Consider the following 22,032-nt stretch of genomic DNA (forward strand, 5'->3'; position numbering starts at 1 on the left):
CTGGCACTGCAGAGCCTAGGTAGTATTCTAAGTAATCAGGTGTCAACCTCTAAGAATAGTAGTATAGGATTCTCTGCTTGTGGATTCTCTGTTGTACCCTTAAGTTTACAACAGAGTGCTGGGTTGAGTCCAGTTAGGAAAGATGGCTGTGGGAATTGGGAGGTTGTGTCTGTATTCAAAGATCAAATTGAGGAAGTTATTATAGTAATATGACTATATTATCATATTTTGGCCTTATTGTTCTTCATCACTTCTGATGATCAAACACTGGCTCATTGTACTTCTGTCACCTCTTAGAAAGCATTGGCTCTAGGCAAGAGAACCCACTAAAGCTGGGAGAAATTTACTGGATGGCTCAGGGGCAGCCCCAGGAGGGACAAGGACCATCAAGAGCAAGAAGCCACCAAGAACAAATGACTACTCTTTCTGTTCTTTCTTCCTTCTTCCTTTGTGCTTTCTTCATGTCCCTCCTACCTGCCGCCCCCAAATCATGGGTGAAACATGGTCTCCTGGTCTCCTCCAAGTCCTGACTTTACATAATGCCCCAGTTTAAATCCAATAGGGATGAAATCAGTGTGTGTGTGTATCTGTATCTGAGTTTACATTTCTTAGCGAATTATATACACAACTCACTCTAGCCCTTGATTCCATTGAGGTCAGATGTCCATCATTTATACAATCAGTTATGGCCCAGAAGGCCAAGGGATAGAAACAGATCAGCCAGGGCTATGGATAACATTTTCTAAGAAAGAGGTCTGGAGGCTGGCTGCAGTGGCTTATACCTGTAATTCCAGCACTTAGAGAGGCTTAGGCAGGAGAATTGCTTGAGCCTAGGAGTTGGAGATGAGCCTGGGCAACATAGTGAGACACCCCATCGCTATAAAAAATAAATTGAAGAAATCAATCAGGCACAGTGGAATGTGCCTGTGGTCCCAGCTACTCGGAAGGCTGAGGTGGGAGGATCACTTGAGCCCCAGAGATCAAGGCTGCAGTGAGCCATGACTGCACCGCTGCACTCTAGCCTGGGCAACAGAGTGAGACCCTGTCTCCAATTTAAAAACAAAACAAAACAGCAACCAAACAAAAACAAAACAGCAAAACAAAACAAAATAGTAACAACAACAAAAGAGGCCTGGATAGGAGGAAATGCCTAGAGTCTGAAGGAGTTGGCGTTTCTAGACCTCTGTCTTTCTGTCTTGAGGTTTCTGTAAGTTACAGCCTAGCTGGGCTCTGATCCTAACTCCCAGGAGTTGGTCTTCTTTCCTGTTCTCTGAGCCCCAGGCTCACATCCTCCTTTCAGCCCCAGTGGACCCAAGTGTCCCCGTAGCCTCCCCCTGGCCCCACATCCTGGAGGATGCTGCCCTTCCTCCATACACTATCCCTGCTGTGTGGGTGGTGGGAAGCCCCCTCCCTTGTGCCTTCTGAGAGCTGAGGAAGATATTTTGGCCAACACAACCAAATTTGTACTGCTTTTCCTCCACTTCGTGGCCTAGATATTTGGGTAACTTAAGTTCTCAGAGCTGATTCTCATGCTTTGACATGGTTTAGACTAAAATGAACACATTCCTCTTATTACCAGCATGAAGAACAATTAAAATAATCCCAGAGAATCAGCCTGTGGTTTGATATCAGCTGCCAGTTTCTCTTCTGTTACTGTACACAGGGTTTTCTCCATGCGGAAGGTTTCATTCTTTCACCTTTACTCCATAAGAATCAGTGTGCCAAATATAAATGTATTGTCTGTGAGGCCGTGGCACAAAGACACCATAGGTAAGAACATTTCACCTGACTTGGCCTCTTAGCCTGCTTCTATTTAAAAGTAGAAGAGAATCACTCTTGCCTCCCCTGCTTTCATGACCTTTCACACCCACTTGTGAGTGAGGTGGCCATTTAGGGCTCCTCCTAACCTTATTCTGTTGGTGACACATGCTCTTATTAGATGTACAGAGCAGACATGACTCAATCTGTCTCTCAGTGCAAGGTCCTTAGGGGAAATTTCTCTCTTGTTCTGAACAAAGAAAGGAAAAGCAAAGCCAGTAGTTTATTCAGGCAAAAGGAACATGGTTTTAAATCAATTTTCATTTTGTTTAATCTAAAAATCTGGAACATCAACATCTTTTCTGGTTGATAGAAACAACTATTAAACACTCTTGTCATTGATTTCTCTTCTGAAGTGATCAAATTAAAGGCAGCCCAAGATGAAGCAAGGCTGGAGTACTCATCCTACAGTCTGTTTCTCTGTCACTTAGCCAACTGTGCAAGGAGCAGTTGTTTCCATGGAAAGATCCTTCCTTTGAGGAACATGGGGTTCAATGGACCCTCATGGTATTCCAATAGCAGGGACCAGTGGGAAACACTGTCCACACACCTTATAAGGGCAGGGACGTCTTGAGACCACATTAGATGACTTTTTCTGTCTGCCTCTGGAAAATATTTGAAGACCCAATTTGAAAAGGTTTAATAAATAATTGAGTTATTGTAATTGTCAACTAATAAGTTAGAGAATCTAAAGGCTCACTGCTGGCCTAAGTAGGATCACCACTGGCTTAAAACCCTCCAGGGGAGCCTAAATTCAAAGCATTTGAAGCCCTTGATGACCTGACTCCAGTGAACGTCTCAGTCTTCTCTTTCAACATGGTGGAAGACAAAGGGGAAACAGGCACATCCTACATGGCTGGAGCAGGAGCAAGAGAGAGAGTGGGGAGGTGCTACACATTTTTAAACAACCAGATCTCGTGAGCACTCACTCACTGTCAGGAGAACAGCAAGAGGGGACGTCTGCACCCATGATCCAATCACCTTCCAGTAGGCCCCTTCTCCAACATTGGAGGTTACAACTTGAATGAGGCCTTTCCCCATTCCGTGCCACCAGCCAGCCTTACCCTGCTCACACATTTATAGTCTCTAGAACCAACCCTGTATTCTCTCACACCTAGACCACTGCACCTGCTGTTCTCTCTGCAGGAAGTGGCCTCTTCCTCCCACACCATTCAGAAGCCTCTGGGCTTATCCTTTGTCTCAGTTTCATCATCTCCTCTGACCTCCTTGGATGAACCTCCAGTCTAGAGTGGGGCATTGATGGCATGTTTCCAAAGCATGTGGCACCATCCTAGAACTTCTTGTACTATTATATTAAGAAGTCCAAATTAACTTTTTCCCACTGAACTTTAAATTCCTTGAGGAGAGAGATGGTGTCTGGTTCACTGTCGCATCCTCGGTATATGATGAGACACTTAGTAGGTATATGTATAGAATCAGGTGTATAAATCTCATAGACTCAGAGATCCAAAGGCTGGAGGGCATGTGAAAATATCTACATTTGATAGCTGTTAGATAAGAATGGCATCATCTCCAACATTTCACTCAGCATGTAGCATCCTTGGCATCATCTCCAACATTTCACTCAGCATGTAGCATCCTTGCTCAAGGCCATCTTCATTAGGCGTATGATGATTGGATGCATCTTCACCATGGGACTGGGCTTCTCTGTCAGGTACCCAGCACCACCAATCCGACAAAGATTTTGCCACATTCATCAGAAAGGTCTGAATTCATGTGTTCATGGTTTGAGGAGCTAGGATAATGGTCTTCTGACATATCAGCTCTGTCATTATTAAGATAAAATTGATGTTACTTTTGTCCACTGTTATAACAGAAGGGCTTTTTTTTTTCTTTTTTAGACAGAGTCTCCTTCTGTTGCCCAGGCTGGAGTTCAGTGGCACAATCTCAGCTCACTGCAACCTCCACCTCCCAGGTTCAAGTGATTCTCCTGCCTCAGCCTCCCAAGTAGTTGGGACTGCAAGGCATGTGCCACTACACCCAGCTAATTTTTGTATTTTTAGTAAAGATGAGCTTTCACCATGTTCAACAGGCTGGTCTTGAACTCCTCACCTTAGGTGATCCACCCACCTTGTCCTCCCAAAGTGCTGGGATTACAGGTGTTAGCTACCACGCCTGGCCGAGAATGGAATTTTTGAACAAGATTTTGGCAAGATCGGAATCAAATCTGGCTGTCGAGTATATAATGGGCATTCAAGAAATCCTTGAAAATAATCCCTTACAGTTGTGCTTTTAATGTGCTTTTTTCTGTATTTCCCCCAAGTTCTTACCATGGTCAATAATGTCTCACCATTTCTGGCCATTCTCCCTCACTCTCAGAACATCAGCTGTGCTGGTCACTTTTTAGTTGCCTGAACAACCCAAACTCTCTTCCTCCCCTGGGCTTTTGAACATTCTTCTCCTTCTGAACTGGAAAGACTGCCCTGCTGCTCTGCTCCTCTACTGGGGAAGAGGCTTTTTTCCATGTTTCTTGTTTCAGCTAAAATGTGTCCATTGCCTTTCCATCTCAGGTCCCCTATAGGTTTTCTTCATAGAAATTATAATCTTCTAGAATTATCTTAATTAGGTGCTTTGAATTTTCCTTCTCTTTAAAAATTCTTGTTTTGTCTATCTCATGAACAGTAACATAAGGACCAGGGCAGTCTATGGTGTGTCTCTATAACCTGATACTGTGCCTAGCACAGAGTAAGTACCCAGGATGAATTCAGAGAGGCTAAGTGGCTTGTTCTCAGTCCTACCACCAGTCTTCACTGTGCACTACAGTTTGTTTGTTTCTGCCTGTCTACACTATACTTTTCCTAAAATGGTACAATGAGACCCCAATAATTACAGAAGAAACAATATAAAGAATATTGCTACAACATGGATGGTGGTACTAAGAGAGAGTCTAAAATATTGTCTCCAAAATGCATGTGTCATATTTATCTTTCCTTTTGAAAACCTAGCTGAATGATCAAGTTTAGGTCTGAAGCAACTGGTTTTTATGGATGCCACCTTCATCTAAGCAGCAGTTACTGATTTTGAAGGAAGAACAGGGACATTTGGGAGAAGAACAAGATTTCTGCAGTGCTCCTTTTCTGTGCATGTTGCTAAATGCAATATGTTGGGGAGAGGGTTGATTGCTTAAGGCATATTGTTTACACTGTATTACTTGGGTCTGATGGAAAAGTTCCTAACAGTGGTTTTCTTGCTAAAAATATGGTTTATGGGGGAAGTGTGGAATGTGATTTTTTGGTGGGACATCATCATGATTTAGGTGGACTCCAGAGAAACTTGATATTGGGAGAGGCCAGGAAAAATATGCAGGTCCATGAAGCTTCTTTAGCATTAGCCCTCAGTTCTTCATCATATTGTCAATGCTCTCTGCTTTTAATTACAATCCTTATTCAAGCCAAGCTAATTGCTCTGGGCCAGACTGGAAAGGAAAATTCCCAGAAAGCCTGATATCTTGATAGAAAGGTAGTGAGTTTCCTGAAGAAGATGCTAAGCAATCCTTAATGAATTAGCATTTCAACTTTTGTAACAGTATACTAAAGGAATGGGGGGTTGGAATCATAGATTTTTGACAGCTGTTTGCCATCATAGCACTTGACAATCTGCTTCTTATTTAGTTTTCTGGTATGTAAAAGCATGAAATTCTCAAGAAGTATTGATCACTGTATGACAATACGTATATAACAAAACTGTATTGTATTGAAAAAACTTTCTTTTTAAAATGATTTTACTATTTGGTTACTAAAATGTGTAGGTCTTTTTATTTAGAAAATGTGGTTTTGTTAAACATAAGTTATTTAAAGGTTAAAATAATCTTAATTTTAACTATTAATGTTATTAAGAACAGATTTGCAAGCAAGTACAACTGAATGCAAACAGGAACAAACTTGGAAAAGAAGATTAGTGACTGGGAATGCAGAGACACAGCAAGGGTTGTGCCTTGGCCACAGTACATACATTCACAGAGGCCCTTTGCTATATTAGCAGAGCCAGACATTTTTGTAAGGTCTGGTGATTTCCCCAGACTTCATGGAATCTAGATTAAGTCTACCAATTTCCCATTTCTCTGGAGATGATAATCCAACATAGCACTGAATTAGGAACACTCAGAATGTATGGGCTTGATGGTTCTCTTATTAAGCTGGATTGCCCTTCTCTGTCTGTAGGTGGTCAGCAAACAGGAGAGTCTACTCTTTGGCCATCAGTGTTCTAGGGACACTTGCAGAACCAGATGTAAAGTTACCTAGTTCAGTGGATACAAGACATCCACTGAGCTAAAGATTAGTCCCTATGCTGGCCAATAGGATAAGTTTTCATTTCTAGGAAATACAGCTTAAGTCCTTGCAGTGAACAATCCAAGCCAATTAGATAATTTGTACACGTTAAAATATTTTTAGTAGTTATTGGCATCCTCCAACCTTTAGCAGTGAGGCTGTAACAAGTCTTAGGCCAATTCTGCCATCTATGCAGATATTTATTACCAAGTATGCACAAAAGCCAACTGTTTTAAAGCTCAGGGAGGTTCCAGCTCTTTATCCTTTAGGTGTTCTGATGGCCCCTTGCATCAAAGCAAATGCACTCTTTGCAAGAATCAGCTAACATTCTATTTGGAGTCAGGTAACTGAGAGGCCTGAGTCAGTGGCTGAAGGCAAGACTGTTTAAAAATCTGGCCAGGGGCACTATTTCTAAAGATAGAGCTCCCAAAGTACTTATTTGGGTGCTTGCAGAGAAAGGCAAGGTTCCTGCAGCATATTGAACCAATCCACGGAGTGGACATGTCCAATTTTACCAGTAAGAGTTCACTTCTAATATCCGTTTTGGTAATTGAGAAAATTTTTGGTGTTGGTCAGAGATCAATAGTTATAACACATGTAGCCATTTGGTCAAATACTAGCTGGAAGGTATATTCCTAATAAGGTCAATTTGACCATTTTTGATATGTAGATTAAAATTAGCACTGATATGTTTATCAAAACATCTACACTGAAGTATTCTACAGTAAATTGCATAGCATATAACAATGCTGTATTGTTGACTGTTAAGGTTTCTTTTGTGAAATGGAAAGAATAGTGGTGGTGATCTCATAGAGTTGTGAAGATTTAAAAACATAATATTGTTTAGCACTATGCCTCGCCCATGTTAAGTGCTCAATAAGTGCTAATCATTATTATGTAGAAATTCAGAATAACATGATTACTTACTATTTCATACAGAGTTTTTGTGGAGTGAATTCTTCCTTCCTTTTATTTTAGACTTGCCAAGTTCTGACACTCTCCAAAAGAGAAGGAGAAAGACTGGGCCATGCATATGTTTCCCTTCCCAGCAGAAGGGCATTCAGAGTCGCCTTCACTCTTTGCAGTCAAGACCCCTGCTGTAGGTCATGTGTCTATCTTGTCCTGCCTACAAGCATCATGCCATGCTTGAGAAAAAGAAATAATTCTACTGAAGCCATCACCTCTCCTTGTCTCAGAAGACTTTATGACTGTATCACTTAGAAATGACTAGAGTAAGAATCAAGAAGCTTGAGAGGAAAGGCTGAGCTGTGCAAACTGATGATGCACTTCAGAAGCATCCTTCCCAATGGTGGAGCAGGGCAGGTGTCATCTGAGTAGCACACCAAGAATAACTGGGGTACTAAGAGCTGCCATTATGCGGCAGGTAAAACACACACCAAACCCTGTGCTAAGAGCTTTTTCATGTGGCAGGTAGACCCTATTATCTCCATTTACTTGATGAGGAAGCTGAGGTTTAGAGAAATTGAAGATTTTGCCTAAGGAAATGGGATAATTCGTGAAACAAATGGAATTCAGCCCTGGGTCTTGTGCCCGGGTGTGAGACTGTATTCTCAGATTCCATGTTACATGCAAGAAGGTCTCCTGCATATGTGTGTGTCCTCTGAGGCTGCTTTAAGGAACTGCCAAAGTCTTTAGAATGCCTAATGGGAGATTAGAAATGTTGTTCCAGTTTCCAAAAGTTTGAGTTATATTACCTCTACTGAATTAAAAAAAAACCCATGGTACCCACTTTGAGATATGAAAACACTGGAGCCGGCCAGGCGCAGTGGCTTACACCTGTAATCCCAGCACTTTGGGAGGCCAAGGCAGGTGGATCACTTGAGATCAGGAGTTCAAAACCAGCCTGGCCAACATGAGGAAACCCCGTCTCTGCTAAAAATACAAAAATTAGCCAGGCATGGTGCCGTGTGCCTGTAATCCCAGCTACTCGGGAGGCTGAGGCAGGAGAATCACTTGAACCCAGGAGGTGGAGGTTGCTGTGAGCCAAGATCGCACCACTGCATTCCAGCCTGGGCAACAAATAAATAGACAAATAAAATAAATAAAATAAAAATAAATAATGAAAACACTGGAACCTAACTTGTCCTGAATTATGTTTCCCATAGCCTTGGCAACCCAAGATAGGAAATTTTAAATTTTGCAACACGTATCTCTTACATGGAGAGTTCTCTGTGCTATATTAAATGACAGAAGGAAAACTCAGCTCATCACACTTGTAAAAGAAACCACAGCATTCCTAGGTTTAAATGTTGAGTCATAACAATTCCATTTGATGGGCTTTTAAATATCTTGGAATTTGCATTTTGAATGTGTTATACATCACAAAAGGATTTTGATGGTGTTATCACAGCAAATACTGTAATCACATCCTATAATTTATATAACGCCAACTGCTGTCAGTATGTCAAAAATCACGAAATACTATTCCTGTTGCACACAACTTCTCTCCTGAAGGAAACTGAGGGTCCTGAATCAAATTCCTGAATCAAAATTCCATTTTTAATGACTTTGTATGGTAAGTCTGTCCACTGTGAAGGGTAGTCCGGCAAGTCAAGCAGTGGGTGAATACGTAGATCAAAGCTTCATATACTCAGTTGAACAAGCCAAGGTGTCCGGAAGGCAGGCCAGGGCAGAGAGACCTCTGAACGGAAGCAAGTTTAGCAGCCTGGGAACCCCTGCATCGCAGAGTGCAGCAGTGATCTGCGGCTCATGCTGGAGGCCTTCCAGGAAGCAGGCCAATTAACCTCGGGGCTAAGAGTTGTGTCTTTTAGGAACCTTGCCTCTGGTCTGAGCTTCTGTACCCAGACTACTCTAGATGGGGGCCGGAAGGAGAAGCCATGACATTGTCAGACTTTTTTTTTTTTTTTAATAACTGAACTCTGTTTTGCTCCCCCAAATAGTCACTTTGTCTTATTAAAGAAGAGATGATCAAATGTAACCACATTCCTCCATGCACAATTATTTGCAAATGTTCACCTCCAAATCAGTCTTATATTCAAACATAGTACCAAACTTCTGCAGGAAAGGAATTGGGACCATCAAGATGTGAAAGGCATAGGGAGTCCAGTGCAGAGTTGCAATGAAAGAGGGGAAGCACCAAAATGTTCCGTAGAAGAAGATGGGACAAATGAAAAGAGCAAGTTTGCCTCCTGAGAGAAGAGGAAGCAGCAGACTTCATGAGCATGCAGGGGACCTGACCCCAGATGGGCAGAGTGACAGGATCTTTTCAAGAGCAAGGATAGCTCCTGTTTAATTTCATGCTATTTGCTCTGCCACAGTGTAAACCTCTGCATCTTACTAAAAGGCCACCACATTTTCACAAAGGCCTCCAAGAGTGGTTTTTGGAGGATACCATGGGAAGTTTTAGTTTTGTACCTCTCAACATTCTTGGGAAGGGGGCCAGGGAGTGTGCATTAGGATGGTGAGGTAGTTTAAAACAGAACAAATCTAGCAGGAGCTCAGAACCAGAGTAGCTGCACACGTGTAAACACCATCCTTCCCCTAGGACCCCAGTAGCCACCAACAGAGCTATGGAGCTTCTTCCTACATGAGATTGGTTGGGGTAAGTTACTGTTAGTCCCATTGTTAGAATATCTTGGCTGAAAGATATGTTTCTGCCACATGTTCAATAGGTTATAAAATGGAGTAATTTTAAGAAGAGTCAGAAGATGTCCGTTTTGATTTTTTTTTCTCCCCTACTATGTTACGTAACATCTGCTCCTTAGCTTCTCCAGTTGAAGAATGGGAAGATTGGTCTGCATTAGGAGATCTCAAAAATCTGACATCCAGCCATGTGTGAATTTCAAGCAGTCTGTGATCCCTCCCATCACAACTTGTACATGCGCATGTCTTATTATTTCTTTTTTTTTTTTTTTTTTTGGTAGAGGAGGCTGTCATTCTCCAAAATGTTAAGAACTACGGGAACAGATCTCTTAGGCTTAGTCTAGCTATATGGGCCTCTCTTGTTTTCTTTTGTTGTAAATTGCTTCTCTTTGTCTACCTAAATGACAAGCAAAATACATGAATTATTTGCTGTAGGGAAATTCAGAAGCCAACAAGCCTGAATGCAAATCCTGCATGACATGTCTTATTGTACAGAAATGTCAGTGACTTAGGAGAGAGACAAATCCACTGAAGACAGGCTTGGTTGGTACCAAAGGATAGTGGCCCAGAGCCTTGTTATATCTTGTTCCTGGTAAATGAGGCAAACACTATGTCACCTGTGTCTCACTTTGAGACACAAGTCCTGTTGATTCCACTCTCAGTATACATCTCAAATATTTTCCCTTCTTACCATTAGCAATGTGCCATCTACCCTGTCTCCTGCCTGGAACATCCCTGAAGACTTCTAAGTGGTCTTTTGGGTTCACTCTTACACTTCCAGCTTTCTTCCTGCGATTATTTTAGTTCCTGGGAGGTGAGTACCCAGCCACCCTCTGCCATCATGGTCCTCTCATTTCCTGGCTAACACTCACCTCATCTTTATGTTTCAAATTACAAATCCCTTCCCTAAGTCCTCAAATAGAAAGGGACCACCTATTACTGTCTCATAGAACCACTTCTTGTTCTTATTAGCACTTAGCACAGCTTCTTATTATTACATATTGCTTGGAGTATTTTTAAGTTATGCATGGTAACTCTAGAGTAAGGGTCACTAAAATAAAGTCTGGGTCACTAACTGACATTTTTTTTTGTTTACCACTCTGTTCCCAGTACCTAACACAGTAACATACAAATGGTAATATGGATGAATGAATGGTAAAATAGTGGCCACTTGGGAGAACATGATTTTATTCTTGTTATAGTTGAATCTATTTACCTAATGCTTCTACAGTCCTTTAAGCCTCTTTTTGAGTACTCCCTCTTCTGCAGTCCCTCCCTACACTGCCATGGGTCAGTTATTATAATATACAGTATGGTTATCTTTATTTACTACTGTGTCTCTTCACTTTGTAAGCATCCCAGGACTGAGTCATGTCCATAGTCTTCCTTGGCCCAGGCTTTATAGATGTTTAGTAGGTAAATACATAGCAAAGAACTATATTATTAGTCCTGATAAGTTTAAATCTTTAAAAAAATGTGAATGTAATGCATTTATCACTCAGCTATAACTTAGTTGATAAACAGCATGTAATTTCACACTCATCTGATTTATCCATGGTTAAAAAAAACACACAACTGATTTTACATATGGAATGTTGAAACTGGGAGCACATACAGTCACACCTCAGAGAGCCTGCATCTTATTTATCTTTGCATGTGGCCCACATACCCAATACTCCTATCAGTGTTTGTCGTGTGAGTGAATGAGTGCATGAATACATGACTTCAACTTGCTATCGCTTTTGATATTAGATTTTCAAATTTCCCAACATGGTGATATGGAAGTCATTGTTATTTGAAATAACTCTGTGTTTGTTACTCATTAATTTTAGTTAGCAACAAAATGAAAGATGAAAACGACCAAATTTTACGATTCCCACATGTTTCAGAGCTTTTCTCTTCTTGTGGGTGTTTCCTGAACACATATATTTGAGGGAATATTTAGTACTCATAACACATTTAAAGACAATTGCCTTGAGTTTCAGAGCAATTGAATTCTGAAATAGTTCATTTGCGTTAGTGATGGGTGACCAGCTATGCAGATAACAATACAGTCTGATTCTGTTGGTGTAAACCACCTTATCAGTCAAAATTAATTGCTTCATAAAATCATTTAAGCCTCCTCATGTATTAACTTAGATCACCATTAGGATTTTTTTAAAAATCTAAATCATGATGTATCTTTCATTTTTCTTAAGAATCTGGACCAGAAGCACGATTGATTTCTTCACATGAAACTGGAAGGTCGCTGTTCTAGGGGAGAAAGAAAACTTTTCATCTACCCTTTTAGATTCAGTGACCAAAGCTGATTAATTAAACGACAAAAACAGATTATTAGGAGAAAGGTTTATTTCATATGCACGTGGGCGGCCACACAAAAGAGAAGTGGAAACTTTAAAAATTCGTTAGGCCTTTGAGTTTATATACTATTTTAGCAAAGGGTAATAAATTATGGAGAAGTGACAAGACAAAGGAAAGGGGGTTTAGGGTTCTAGGGGTGGCACGTTGTGGGAAGGTAAACAGATAGGTTAAACAAATGGATGATAAGGATTATTTGGTAAAGTTTGCTATGCAGACTAAAGTTAGTGCTGTTTCCAGTGATAAGAGTGATTGCCTCTTCCTGGTACAGGAGAGGGGAAGGCAGACACCTTCACAAAAAGACATTTGTGTCCAAATTCTAGGCAGAAAAGGGAAAGGACACAGAATTCCTCCTGCATCTGCTGTTTTTCAGTTGCCTTCAGCTGAAAATAATCTTTATGACAAACGGGCATATTTTGGGGTGGCATATTCTGATCCCTGTCACTGTTCATAGTCTTCCACTTATTAGCAACTTCCTACTCCTTGCTGTTGGCTTCTGATGGCCCCCATTTTATACTGCTCTGCCCCAATACTGGTACTGCATTTATATAAATTTCCTTATTAATGATCATCCTGCTGTATGCTGTGACTTCATATTTTCTTTTATCTTTTAACTGAGTAATCTCATCTGTCAGTCATGATATTACTGTGGGTCATAAGGGTTTGAAAACCTTTTACCTTTTTTGTACCTGTGTTGGATATGGTAATCTTAAGGAAGGCTGCTCCTCAATATAGCCTGTTGAGGTGAACATGTTTAACTGATTTCCCTAACTGGTTTTGTCTAATATTCCTTGCCTGATTGTTCAAGAAGTCTCACCACCAGTCCGTGACTAAGTGTGGGGGAAGATCTGTCAGGGCACCCAGACACCTTAGTGCCCGAAGTCTCTAGACGTCTTCTTTGCGGTAATTACCTTCCTCTTAATATCCATTCAAGGAGCCAGTCAGAGGTGTCTCAAAAAATCACTTTTGAAACTCCCCAAATGAGGAGGAGTGGAAAGCCTGGGGATACTGAGGAACTGACCTTTGTCCCTTTCAACTCGGTGCTATCAGTGACCACACACCAGAATTTCTAAGGCTCCTTGACAACTCAATGGACATTGATGAAAGAAGTTTGAAGACTGAGTCTCCAGCCTTTGCTCTGCCATGTGCCCTTATATAAATCACTTCCTTTTTCTGGGTCCAAGTTTCTCTACTTCATTGGGTCAGGTGCTATATAATTTATATTGTGTAACAAAGTTAAAGTGGTGATACTGTGAATATTTAAAACATTCATGTGAAGATAATCATTGCAGTCATGACTCAGTGGGTTGAATTTGCCTACTCTAAGTATTCTTAGATATTCGCTTCTGAAATGTTTCTCCAGAAATTCTCAGTACCTGTTATGTAGGAGACATTTAATAAGTTCTGTTGAGTGAAAAAAAAACCTTACCTTTCCCTGGGTTCATGCATTGTTGATTGAGCAACCAAAAATAACGAAAAAAAATTGCAGCTACATTTACTGAATGCTCACGGTTGGCCAGGCACAGTTTAAAGAGATTAACACATAACTGTATGTCAATAATATTTCTAAATGAAGGTAACATTAATAATTTATTTAAATATAAACATAGCATTAAGTGTAAATATATAACAGTCTTATGAGATAGGTATTATTGTTATCCCTATTTTCAGATGATAAAACTGAGGCATTGAATAATTGAATTACTTTCCCAAATATCTATTCCAAGATACTTGTTTAAAAAAAAACCCTGTCTTTTCTGAGTAGACTGCAAATGTTTAAAAATAAAACCGGTAAGTTATTGGAGGATGAAGACGTTTGCCCTTTACCTGAATAATCCCTGGCTTGTCCTTTGCTGCAACTTTGAGTAGCATGATGTTGGAATTCCTTTATGGTAACGAAGTGGAGATTCCTGACACTGTAAAGGTATGATCATGGGCTTGGTGCCGAATAAAGTTTAAGAGCACAGCCAAGGCCCAAATTCTTCTCAGATCTGTGTGCACTGCCATATTCAGAAAGTAAATGGGAAAATCCGTGAAGCTACTTCCAAAATCGAACTGTTTTGCCAAGCTTGCTTTCTCTGCTCTTAATTGTGAACCCAGGGTTATTTGGATGGAAAGTTCGTCTATGTCTCTGTTTCATTTACTCATTACTCATTAAACTGCTATTTAGTTCTAGGTATATGAGTTGTCCGAGCTTTCTCTAAAACTCCTCTAAACCAAAAATGGATTGTGGCAGTGTTCAGTGATGCCAGTTTGGCTCACATCTAAAGTGAGCCCGAGCTTAAAGTGAGCTGGGGTTTGAGGGGTCTCCAGGTTAGGATGAGCAAGTTAAGGTGACACAGCCTGTTTCAGGGGCCAGAGCCCGTTCCTCTGTTTTAAGATTCACCCTCTGTGTTCTCCCAAAGAATTGCAATATGGTGCGATTGGATAAAGAGTCAAATAAACCTCTTGTATAATGAGGAATGATTTCACTTTCCTTCCTACTTAGGTATTTGTGTCACTTATGGAGTGATTCCTGGATTACAGTTTCCTGTCTGGAGTGTACTAGAGTAGTTAGGAACACAGGCCCTGGAGCCAGAGAACCTGGTTTCAAATGCTTGCTTTGCCACTTAGCAGCTGTGCCGTCTGAAACTGCTTGCATAACCCTTCTGTGCCTTTTATCACATACAAAAGGGAGATAATGATAGATACTGCGTGGCTTGCTTGTTGTCAGGGTAACTGGTGTAGTGTCCTTTCCTGGGGACCTGCCTTCTCCCCTCTCATCTGCATGTGCTGTGGCAGCCAAAGTAGGGTTGCCTGCTGTTATTGCAAGGCAACAGTCTAACATGTACATATTGTTTAGCATCCATGTGAAAAAGAAAAGGTTCCCATGAGCCCAGCTGGTGAAGTAAGTGTGCAGAGAAGTCTGGGGTAAGGGTGTATGTGACCTGTATACAGCATGCAGGTGTCATCTAAAGGTATTTGTTTCACAAACTTTAAAATCAGCTAGGGCCAAATGAAACCCTTTAGGTGCACCTGCTAGGTGCTGGGAATTTCTGATGCCTGATTATGCCATTCACACCTTTTCCTGTACTCCAGAACTTCAACAGCTAGAATAGGAGTAGAACACATCTCAATCTCTCTATACCTAGAGCTCACCTTCCAAGTTCATTGTCACTTGCACCTCTGGAGCCTGATCATGCTTGAGCCTGAGCCCCTGGTGACTCACTGAGCTGGCACCGCCACTGTGTGCCCTCCTACAGTCCACCATCCAGAAGGGGCTTTTCTTTCTTGGCCATGCTCAGGGGTGTCACTATTGCTAGGCAGTGTCAGTCAAGGTAAAAGGGATTGTGGAGTCTCAGGTTGAGTTTGGCCTGAAAAGCACCGTCTCCACAGTCAGAAATTCTCACTTCGTGGTATCTCCTGCTGTGCACTATTAACCAGCCCATTTGCCTATTGGTACTTGATTTCCCTGTTTGATTTTGGCACCTTCTTTGTATTTTTATTTAACTTTCTGTTATGGGTGGTCTATGGATGTTTCTCCAAGAAGAGTTTCTTTCTCTGAGCTCTGCTCACTCAGCAGAATGCCTCCACATGACAGATGCCTAGGAAACATGTCCTAATCAATTGATTCTGTCTTAGGTCCATCACCAGGAATTTGCTAACGTCCATGTGCATATGACATTATATGAAGACTGATACAGAGCTGGGTTATACCCATTTGTTATTCTTTCTCAATGCTCAGTAGGAATATAAAGGGTTGCCAGAGGGTATGAGAACCACCTTAGACCATGAGAAGCAAGGGCAGACGTATTCAGAGCAGAAGCAAGGACAGAAATATGGAGGCAAAATAACAAGGAAGAGAAATGCAAGCTAAGTTCATATGTGATTAGACACTTTCCATTTTTAGCCTCATGGCTTACATTTGCATAATTCTTTTAAAAAGAAAAATTAATTATTTATGACTCTAGCTTTTAACCAAACTGTGCATTTAAAGTAATCACTCTGGGTAATTTAAATAAAATCTTTTCTGTAAACAGTTTATGCTCATTAGAATGAGAAAACTGTTGGTTTATTCAATTAAAAGGATATTATTGCCAGTTTGGATTCTCTCTCTTTTTTTCCACTTCAAAATAGAGGGCAGTCACATTGAGACAGATGGGACTTAATTAAGTTGTCTCAAAAGTAACCAGATTTTGCTTTAAAAAAAAATTTACAGAGGACAGATTCCAAAAGACTTTTCAAAAACCAAATCACCATTTTAGAGCTCTGAAGTTTTTACCCTTTACTCTGATGGACAGTCAGTACAAAAATAAGTTTGTTTCCTGGCAAGCATGTAGGACTTTTCACATGAGCCCAGCAGCAATCAGAGAAGATGGTTCTAAGCAAAGCTCTCCCCTACTGTGATCTCTAAAGAATGCAAAAACAATGAACCTGCTTGGTGCTTCTGTAGGTTACACCATTCACTATGGTAAAGAGGCTTTTCCAAAGAAGCCATCTGTATTTTCAGGATATTATTATCTTTTGCTTACTGGTTAGTTCCCTGAATATCCATGGTTTGTGACAGCTCCTGGGGAGTGTGACACCTGAGTGTTTTCACAGAACATGGCAGGTGTATAGCTCTGCACTGAAGGGTGAGCAGGCAACTGATGCCTGAGGTCTATGGTTGGCCCTCCTTTGCTGTAACATCAACAGTGTTACAGTAATTCTGATTGAATTGGGATCAGAGGGCCCTCTCACTCAGTCCCTTTGGTTTACATGTGGCACGCAGAATTGTGGGACTCCTTAGAGCAGAGTTCATGAACCACTGGAATAGATAATTTATAATATGTTGACATAGTGAATCAGGCTTCTTTGGCTGTGACAGAATTCCAGGTTGGCCAGACTTGTATGATTAAGGAGAATCAGTGGAATCATAAAACTGAAATGTCAAACTATAGCACTATCTTCAGGTATGGCTAGCTCTGGGTGCCCAAATGCTGTTCAGGAATCTGCCTCTTGCCATCTCTTGGCTCTGTTTTCCTCTTGTGTGGTTTTATTTTCAGATGAGGCTTTTTCCCCTGTGTGCAGTCCAGATCGTCATCAGCAGCTCCAGATTTTTATCCTACTAGTGTAGCCCTCTGCCCTCAGAAGAAAGAAATCTCTTTCCTCATGGTTCCAGCTATAGCCCTGGTGCCCACACTCAGGGCTTCTACCACCTGCTCATCTCTAACTGAACCAGTCATGTGGTCAGCAAGGTGGAGAGTTCTAATTGGCCAGGCAGGAGTCACGTGTCTACCCTTGGATTTAAGGGAAGGTGGAGTCAGCTCCTTCCAACTGCAAAATCTGAGAGTACGGGCTGAGTTTTACCTCAAAGGCAAATCAGAGTGCTGTTGCCAAAAGGAGGGACAGGTTCTGTGCAGGCAAAAAACTGCTGTTTTCTACAGACTCCTTTTAGATAGAACAGCCTATGAGTCTAAGCAAATCCTGTTACTTTTCTTCTGCATCCATGGAGATTTTGTTTAAGTCCAGTGATGGAAGACCTATACCTCTGAAGAAAAGAAACTGATGTTTGTGTAAAGGGGAAAAGGACTGGGGAGTGAGGGAGAGTAGAGGAGAAGATGACAGAAAATAGAAAACGCCAACCCATCTCAACCATCCAAAGTTCAGTCATCTTTCTAGGAAGGAAATGAATAAATTATATTTTTTCCTGTCATCTTAAATACTTGTTGGTTTACCACCCGATATCTCCTGTGATAAGTGAAGTGAGAGCCAAGACTGTAACAGGTTTTATCCCTCTACTTCCTGTGCTCCATGCAACGGTTTGGCAAGCGTTCTTTAAGCTCTTATTTCAACCAACTTCTGTATAAATGCCCAGAATTCATGGCTGTTTGAGCTACTTAAGCTTTTCAAATGTAGGCAATGGGGATATATCTGTGCGAAAGGTTTAATGTTAGATGGTTTGGCCTGTGTGGCCCAGGCATGCCAAATCTTGATCTCAAATGTCTTTCAGAGAGAGACAGAGTAACAGGGCCAGGTTAGAGCAGCAACCACTCTTGTTGATGATGGGGCAAAAGCCTCTTATAGCCCTCAGCTAGAATGCCAAAGGAGGAGGCCATCCCCCCGACAACTTGCTTTGTCTAGGTCATTGTAGTGCAGTGGCTTTGTAGAGAAAGCTGGGTTGTATTTGTTTGTCAGGTTTTACTAATATTGATGTAATAAAATGAGTTAAGATGTATTTCCTTCTTTATTTTCTAAAAAAATGTTTTTGTAAGATTACTATATTTCTTCTTGAATGTTGGTTAGAATTCATTAATGAAATTATTTGAGCCTGGAGCTTTCTTTGTGGGGAAGTTCCTCTTTCCAAACTCATTTTCTTTTGTAGATATAGGGCTATTTAGATTTTTTTTATTTCTTAATATCAGTTGTTCTCATTTGTGTTACAAGGAATTTGTTCATTTCATGTGAGTTACTGATTTATTGGCATAAAGATGTTCATAATATTCTCAGATTTCTTTTAATGTCTTCAAGATCTATGGTGATAACTCCTCTTTCCCTAATATATAAGAGCAAATTTTATATATAATGATCACACATATATACATGCATGTATCTATGTATTTTTTTTAATTCTTTTTCTACGTTATTTTGAATTGAATGTTTTAACTTCCATTTTATCTCCACTTCTGACCTAGTAGCTACACCTCTTAGTTGTTTCTTTTGAGTGGTTGTTCTGTTGTTAGTTATTTGTACCTTTAACTTCTCACAGTCTACCTTACTTATAGTGAAAGAAACTTACAAGAGTATACCTGCAATGCCCCCCTTTCATACTACATGCTATTATTAAGATACTTTTTACTTCCACATATGTTATAAACCCTACAGTACATTGTTTTTATTTTGCTTGAAATAGTTAATAAAGTGAGGAAGGAATCTTATATTTATCCACATGTTTTTCATTTCTGGTGCTATTTATTCTTTTGGATATACTCAAACTTCCAATTGGAATAATTTTTCTTCAGTCTGAAGAATTTCCTTTAATTTTTCCTATAGTTCAGCTCTGCTGGCATGAGTTCTCTCAGATTTTTTTTTTTTTTGGTATGAAAGCATTTCTATTTTGCCTTCTTTTAGAGTGTTACTTTCACTAGATGCAGAATTCTAGTTTACAGTTGTTTTCTTACAGTGCTTCAAAGTGGCTGCTCTAGGATCATTTGGCTTGCATTGTTTTTGATGGGAAGTCACTGATAATTCTTACTCTTCATCCCCTAAACCTAGGTGCCTTTATTTTATTAGCTGCTTAAGATTTTGTTGTTATGATATGTTTTCAGCAATATTACACAGTGCCTTGGTATTGTTTTCTTTTTGTTTGTTTTTCTTGAGATTCATTAACCTTCTTGGATTGGTGGGTTTATAATTTTTATCAAATTAAAGATATTTAGTCATTATTTCTTCAGATATTTTATTTGTTCTTCCACTGCTCCAAAACCATTCTGGACTGTCAATTGCACATGTATTCATCTGCTTGATATTATCCTACTAGTTATTGAAGTTATTTTTCAACTTTTCTCTGTGTGCTTCATTTCTTATTGTTTCTATTGCTGTGTCTTCAGCCTGATTACTTCTTCTGCCTTGTCTAATCTTTTGTTATACCCATGCAATGACTTTTTAAAAATTTTAAGTATTGTATTTTTAAACTTTAGGAGTTCCATTTGGTTTTGGTTTTTATTGGTTTCTGATTTGGCTTTTAATTTTTATTTATCCCTTTATTGTGTTCATGTTTTCTTTTAAATCTTTTATTATATTTTAGCTGCTAATTTAAAGACTGTGTTTGTGAATTTTATCATTTCTCTGTATATGTTACCTATTGATTGTTTTAACACTTATGAGTCACATTTTCCTGTTTCTATACATAGTAATTTTTGAGCGGATGATGAGCATAATGACATTGTGATGGTGGGCATTATGTTTATGAGTGTATAGATTTTGTCTATTTTAAAGGAATGTTGAGTTTTGTTGTGGCAGTCAGTTAACTTACCTATATGTCACCTTGGCCCTTACAAAGCTTGTTTCTAAGCTTTGATTAGGTGGGTATGGCATATCTTTCACTCTAAGGCAACCATTTTGTTACTCAATTATTTAGAATCCAATTGGCATTTGGATTTCTCTAGTTTTTAAATGTGAACTTCAGAAGCAAATCTGCCTCTTTGAGGTTTGGGCCCAAGAGCCACTGGTAAGACCTGACTTTCTATACTAAGAGAAAAAACTCCCATTGGATTGCAAACAGCCACTAGGAAATACTGATATTTGATAAGAGTTACTCTATTTCATGATTTAATTGTAAATTAATCAACAGCATGAAAAATTCCACTGAAAATACACATAGATTTCAAAATTCTAGGAACATGTGTTTGGCAGACTGTGCTTGAAGATTGCCAAACCCCAGACTTGGGGGCTGGGGAGCAAAATGTAGTTTGAGAGAATCAGCAATCCCAGCATATTAATAGACCTCCCTTTCACACAGGACCAAAATAAGCCTGTGGTATGGTTGTCAGTGTGTCAACAGGCTTGAGTGGAGAACAAAGCTCTCTGTAGTCTACAAGCAGACCACTTCATTTTTATTTTTACCTTGTATTCCCTTCATTATCCATTAACAGATTACTTTAAGTTTTTAGGGCAAGACCAGCCAGACTATTTGATTTGATGATACTATCAGATCAAAAAACAGGCTTTGGAGTCAGTCTCAGTGTCCTCATCTGCAGAGTAAAAATGACTGTACTTGAACCCTAGAGTTCTCAGGGGCCTTTCTATGAGGATGCATAGATCCCTTAGCACCTGGCCTGCCGTGGAGTAAGCACTCGACATAAGTGAGTTCTCATTAGCCATTGGATCCAGTCTTGACTTTCAGAAGTGCTTATGTGCACAAAGAGAACTAATATCAGGCAACACATGGCTTTGCTAGTTCTTTCTCTGACCCAGTGAACATAAAATATATTTACTGATGGGCCAAGATAAAAACAATATGTAAGAGAATAAAATGTTCATACATTTTCCCAAGAAAAGAACTAGAATCACAGCATTCTTCACAGACTAGAATCATAGAGCCGAGAGTACCCTGAAGGATTCCCTAATCAGGAGCATCTCACAGAGGACTCTCTGTCTCCCACAGCTCACACCTCTACTCTGGACTGGCCGTTTACTGTGTTCACGTCTGTGAGACACAGACTTCATGGATAAAAGAGCTACATAGTCACTTACTTTTATTTAATAGCGTATTACGTTTTTCATAGGAGTAAGGAAATGGAAGGACAAAATTTAACCTTTGAGTTTACGTAGAGATAGGGATAGACGTAATCATCATTGCTGCCACAAAGCTTCCTGAAGGCATCATTTCATCAGCTGTATAAGCTGTTTTCAAGAGCAACAGGGAACCCATTCTTCTGGAAACACTTCTCCAGAGCTGTCTTCTGAATTATGCCCCTAAGCCAGTTAGTTAGAGCAACCAGTTTTCTAACATGGGATTCTTTAAGATCATCTTTCAAGTGACCCTAGAAGAGGAACTGTTGTCATCAGACCACTTGTGCTTTGCTAAATGATGCTCTCTGTCTTGAAGGCAGCCATTGGTAAATTTACACTGGAACAAGCTAAAGCGACATTGTGTCTTTTGTTTCTAGGGTAAGTTCTAGATCAACAAGAGACATAGGGCTGTCTTTCTTCCCCTGGCTGATAATAAACTGAGACAGTGTTTCCCAGGAATGTATTTCTCTTTGTTCAGGAATGTTCTAACAGTAACCATGCAGCCAAGGAGATAGAAGAATACAATGATGAACCTGGCATTTGCCCTTGCTGTGGCCACCTCCTATTGTACAATTTCAGTAGGTGGTAGAAGCCCATGTCACTGTGATTAACTATCTTTAGGGAAGCTTCTCTACACAAAGCCACTATTTTGAGAGGTTTGCAATTCAGCCATAAAATCTGAGGGCAGCAT

General features: G+C 40.2%; 1 protein-coding gene across 5 annotated transcripts in view; it reads left to right on the top strand.

Annotated features, from left to right (window-relative positions):
• CACNA2D3 (calcium voltage-gated channel auxiliary subunit alpha2delta 3) overlaps window positions 1-22,032 on the top strand; it is a 941,064-nt gene that overhangs the window by 652,863 nt on the left and 266,169 nt on the right. The window lies entirely within an intron of this gene.

Source organism: Macaca mulatta, chromosome 2, assembly GCF_049350105.2.
Source record: "Macaca mulatta isolate MMU2019108-1 chromosome 2, T2T-MMU8v2.0, whole genome shotgun sequence".
In the NCBI taxonomy this organism is placed as follows: domain Eukaryota; kingdom Metazoa; phylum Chordata; class Mammalia; order Primates; family Cercopithecidae; genus Macaca; species Macaca mulatta.